The 6,000-nt window shown below is 35.7% G+C and overlaps 1 long non-coding RNA gene across 1 annotated transcript in view; it reads left to right on the top strand.

Annotated features, from left to right (window-relative positions):
- Nucleotides 1-3,660, top strand: part of LOC126456920 (uncharacterized) — a 325,667-nt gene extending 322,007 nt beyond the window's left edge. The window contains exon 3 of the long non-coding RNA XR_007585412.1: nucleotides 3,590-3,660. This is a non-coding gene — a long non-coding RNA (uncharacterized LOC126456920). The remainder of the gene's footprint in view (nucleotides 1-3,589) is intronic.
- Nucleotides 3,661-6,000: the final 2,340 nt, after the last annotated feature.

Consider the following 6,000-nt stretch of genomic DNA (forward strand, 5'->3'; position numbering starts at 1 on the left):
AAGGATGGCTGACATAGTGTTTAGTGTATCTGGGATTGTAAAACAGTTTAGATCCTTAGATACCAGGAAGTCATCTGGACCAGACGATGTCCCAGTAAGATTTTATGTTGACTATGCTACAAATATAGCACCATTTTCATCCATCATCTATCAGAGATCATCGGAACAGTGAAAAGTTCCATGGAACTGGAAGGAGGCCCAGGTCATAGCAATCTATAAAAAGGGTAGAAAATCGGATGCACATAATTACCGGCCAAGTTCACTGACATTGATCTGTTGTAGAATCATTGAACATATTTTGTGTTCAGACATAATGACCTTTCTAGACTCTGAGAAGCTCATCTGCAGAAACCAGCACGGTTTTAGGAAACAGCGGTCATGTGAGACACAGCTGGCCCTCTTTGTGCATGATATACAACAGGCTTTAGATACCGGCTCCCAGGTTGATGCCATATTCCTAGACTTTCAAAAGCCATTCGACTCAGTTCTGCACTGTCGCTCGCTCCAAAGAGTGCACGCTTACGGTCTATGCGATGACATATGCAGTTGGACAGAAAGTTTTCTAACAGGCAGAGAGCAGTACGTCATCCTGAATGGGGAGACTTCAACAAAAACAAGCATAAAATCAGGTATGCCACAGGACAGCATAATAGCTCCACTGCTTTTTATGATTTACATAAATGATCTGGTTGATGGTATTGACAGTGGCATTACACTGTTTGCCGATGATGCTGTAGTTGTGAACAAATCAATGAGGATTTTCAGAAAATAAATGAATGGTGTAATGACTGGCAGTTCCCTCTCAATATTGGTAAGTGTAACCTGCTGTGTATAACAAAGCAAAAATCCCCATTAAAGTACAAGTACAAAGTAAATGCCCCCTCAAGTATCTGGGTGTGACTATTTGAAATGATCTCAAATGAAATGATCAGATTACACAAGCATTGGGTAGGTGAACTCTAGATTGCAGTTTATTGGGAGAATCCTGAAGTGATGCAGTCCTTCAACAAAGGAAATTGCTTACAATACTTTAGTTCGTCCAGTCTTAGAGTATTGTTCATCTGTATGGAACCCTTACCAGTTGGGTCTGATTCAAAAGATTGACATGTATGGGACCCTTACCAGTTGGATCTGATTCCAAAGGTTGACAAGGTCCAAAGAAGAGCGGCAAGATTCGTGACTGGTACATTTAGCCATCGCGAGAGCATTACAAATCTCATAGAAAGTTTGAAGTGGGGCACACTTGCAGGTAGACGACACACTAAATGGAAGGGGCTGCTCACTAAATTCCAAAATCTGATATTTGTGAGGATGTAGAGCATATTTTATTACCACCAACTTTCATATCGCGCAATAATCACCATTCAAAGATAAGGGAAATTAGAGTTCGTACTGAGGCATTCAGACAGTTGTTTTTCCCTCGCAATCTGCGAGTGGAACAGAGGGGGGGAATAGGACTTTGGTGCGAATACTGTCCTCCACCACACAACACTTGGTAGCTAGTGGAATATATATGTAGATGTAAATGTAGAAGTCAGCCATGACAAAACTGTTCCACCTGTTGTGGAAGATGTATGAGACAAGGAACACATCCCCAGACTTCAAGAAGGAAGTGATAATTCCAATCCCAAAGAAAGCAGGTGCTGACAGGTGTTATTATTACTGAAATACTATTTTTATAAGTCATGCCTGCAAAATACTGACATGAATTGGTTACAGAAGAATGAAAAAACTGGTAGAAACTGACTTCGGGTAAGATTAATTTGTGTCCCAGAGGAATGTAGGTACTTGCAAGGCAATATTGACCCTATAACTTACCTTAGAAGATAGATTAAAGACATAAATGAAAACAATACAGTATTTAGACACGTATGGAATCACACATTAACAGTAGAAAACAGAATATTGCATTAAAAAATATTGTTGTTATTGTGATCTTCCATGTGAAGACTGGTATGATGCAGCTGTCCATGCTATTCTAACACATGTAAGCTATTTCGTCTCCCTGTTTCTAAAGTAGAATTTTATAATCCTCAAAGCAGACCCTGCAAAGCTCACACAAAATGCCAACAAGGTAATTTTTCTTGTTTAGTTTTTCCAGAACTGAGTTCCTAGGATTTTCTACTGTTTTATCAATACAGAGGCATTATAAAAACCAAACTGAGTTGTTAAAAGGTGATTTCCATATAATCTTTCAATATTCTATACCTGTTGTAAGGTAATGTCTCAAAATTTTTGAGAACATGAGAAGGAGGTGGATGGATCTATAATTACAGTTTACTTTCTTATCTACACTTTTATAAATGGATGTTAATATTACTTTCTTCAGTTTTACGGGAAATACACCTTCAGTCATCAACAGATTTCAAATGTAGCTCATGAAGGTACTACCAAGTCAACACAAGAATTTAGTAGTTTGGCTCAAATGTCATCACAGCCAAAAGACCTACCGCTTTTCTACGTCCTTCCTTTTCTTTTTATCTCTTTTACAACCGATGTCGTGTAGCGAAGCATGCAGACTTTGTCTGATTAAATCTGAAGGATGTGTTTTCAATGGAAGACTTTTTTCCCTGTGTTAGAGAGAATTCATTGAATTTAGTGACCAGCGATTTTAATTTGTAAATGCTACTTGTAGTGCACTTTCCAACCTTAATTAGAACTAATTGTCTGCATTAAATACAGTTCTCTCTCTTCTTGTACAATATGCTCCAATCCCACCCTTCCTCTCAGTCTTCACTCCGTAATTCTTACTGACCTGTTGTAAGGGAAAACCATATTCATAGTGTTGTAGGAGTATTTTTAGGAAAGAATTATACTGTTCATCTAATGCATCTCCAAGGCAAACTTCTTATTATAATCCTGCAGATTCTCCTGAATGGTGTAACCAAGTAAGCATTTATGATTCTTTGAAAATGAATGTTTCTCTCTATTAAACCCTAATTGATCGAGGTGCTTTATTGCTATCATTACGGTCAGGCAGATCTCGGCTTCTCATCCAATTCATGAAACATTATTGACTCTAGAAATAAATTATCAGTCTTCTTGCAAATGTTATTCTGAATAATGAACGAATGTTTGAAATTAGCAAATCTAAGTGCCCTTGATCAGAACAATTGGGGAAGTTACAAATATTCAAATCTTTGCGTACAATCACTTCACCATTATTTCCTTATTAATACCCTGCCTAATTGTTTACTGGTACATCTAGTGTGTTTCCTAGTGCACTTAAGTACTCAAAGAACTACTCAAAACAGTCTTCATTTAGATTTATGACCTGAGACTTTTTTCCTTAAATTTAGCCTGTAGCAATGATACAAACATGAATTCATTTAGATGCATTGTTCAATTTCTGTGAATTCCAAAGTGGTGTTCTGCTATACATAGCACATTGGCAGAAACATCATTAGATTCTGAATATACTATTGTGATAAGACAGTTTATCTTTCTCGTTTAACAATCTTTTTATGTTTAGATAGAAAGTCCAAGTGCATCATGTTTTTTAATCTCTGTGTCGTAAAAGCTGTTATTGTTCTGTCATTCCTTGATTGTTACTACTGTGACTATAGTTATTTTGCATTCTGTTTTTCAGGAGCAAATGTGGATGGCCATAATCTATGAAGAAGTTTGCAGGTGGCCTTCTGCCAGCAGTGGACAGCAAATGGCTGATGACGGTGTGATCTATATTGTTGTATATTCCAGGGTAACTCTGGAGTACATGGAAATATTTTTATCTTCTACACAGAATCAAATGTAAAAGAAATAATTATCCCTTTTCCTGGTGGTTTAAGAAAATCTGCCTATTTAAATGCATACATAAACATACATTTTTATATGATTCTTGAGGGCCAGATAAATGAGTGGAGTTTGAAAAACAGATGAAGTAATTGCTTGGCTATTTATTGATATACAATAAGGTCACCTTGATTTTACACTACTGATATGCTTGAGCCTTATACTAACAGGTTGGTATGAATAAGAAATCAAGTAATTGGGGGGCGGGGAGGGGGGGGGGGGGGCGGGGAACCATACAGTTAATAAATAAATCTGTAGTTTGTGGAAGTGTGTATATTTTGGTCACTTTGTCTTGGAAGAAAAGCTATTGTTAGACTCAAGTTCTCTAGAGAAATAATGGTCAAGTGCAACTGATCAGCAGTCATAACATGCAAGTGCGTGTGTGTGCATAGTTGTGGTAGGTAAAAACTGTGTTCCAGCAGGGTTGCCAGGTTTTTCCATTCTTCTGTAGCCAACTATTGAACTAAAATAGCCAAAACATCACAATCTTTTTATCAATACAAACAGCCAAAATATTGCCATTTTAATCAGTTAGCTTAGTTGTGCTATTTATGGACTAAATTGTCATCTGACTGAATAGCGACAATCCTGAAATAAGTTCGATGAGCTGGTTGGTTACTGAATCACTGGTAACAATCACTCCAGCACACATACACATCCACATATGGCAGACTAAAGATACCAAAATATCTTTTTCTTCAAAGAAACATTTCTCAAGCCCAACTGGGAATTGAACCCAGGCACACCACCAACTGAACTATGAAGCCAGTCAAAATATAGTCATACACTAAACACAGTAGTGAGAATCTGGAGGATACAGTGGTTACTAAATTCAAATACAGTTACATTTAATTATCATATTTATCAGTTTGAATACTTGTAACACCAGAACATGAAATTGTTCATGTATCATTATACCAAACTTATAGAAGGGATATTTACACGCATAACTTCAATTACCAAACCATAACTTCCATCTTCTTCGATACTGCTGTTTACAGCTATTGAATAGACTGAGTTACTGAATTTCCCAAAATTTCTGACAACACACAATAACATTCTGATCCTATCAATATCTGTATTATTTAGATATTCTAGATTGTTATCAACAAAATCAATTATTTATTGCAAACCGTTTTGCACAAAAACAGGTTTGAATACCATTCTAGATAGCAGCATGATAAACATTTTAACATCATTTTCAGCCTTTCCAGTTTCGACATTTGTGTACTGAAAAATTACTTTGACTTTATTTATCTCAAAATGATTAGGTTTCAGAACTATTAAATATACATAGTTGCCATAATCTTGAACCATATAGTATAGCATACTGTTCATAAAGCATTTTTTTTGTCTACAACTTTTAGATCTCCATAGTGTTCTAAAATTATGTTTAGGGTCATTCCATGGTAACTCCCATTACAAAGTGATGTTTATATTACAAGTTTTGGACAATTAACAGAAGGAAATGTTTCTGTTAAATATTTTTTATACCTCAAAACATACTTTATACAGAATGCTCTATAAACCTATACCACAGTAACTGTTACATTACTATATTTATAAACCAAATCTTAAAATTATCCTTTTTAATTCATGTTGTATTTCCAAGAAATGGCTTGTGCATATGATAAAGAAAATACAAAAGTCTGCTCTGTTTTACGTGAACATTTCTTATAAGTTTTACACACAATACCAGATGATCTTATAAGTATTTTAACAAAGTTCCAAACATTTAATTTCCAATAAAATAAATATTAAAAAATAATGAACAGGTAACTTGCATTACAACATACGGTAACTCACATTACATTGTCACAGATCGCAGTCAAACTTGAAATAATCATGTGAATTTACAACACTTGGAGGTTCACTTTTCTGACAAGCTTGTCTTTAGTGTAGTATATCTCATCTTTAATTTCAGGTCACTTCCAAAACTTCCCATCTTTCATCATAGCATCAACTTTAAACTCACCATTTTCAATTTTAGTAACATTACCAGGAAAATATGAATTGATTAAGGCAGAGAGATGTAGTTTTTTGTTTCTTTGGCTAAAGTCTTCTTCACCCATAAGAACTGCTGTCACATTAGAAGAAGAATTCAACAATGCTTTTACAATATCTGTTGCAATGTTTACAACATATTTCCTGCTTTTCACACACGACCAAACTTGGTGTTTGACAGCCACACCAATTCCATCCAATGGC

The sequence above is a fragment of the Schistocerca serialis genome, chromosome 2 (assembly GCF_023864345.2).
Source record: "Schistocerca serialis cubense isolate TAMUIC-IGC-003099 chromosome 2, iqSchSeri2.2, whole genome shotgun sequence".
Lineage (NCBI taxonomy): Eukaryota > Metazoa > Arthropoda > Insecta > Orthoptera > Acrididae > Schistocerca > Schistocerca serialis.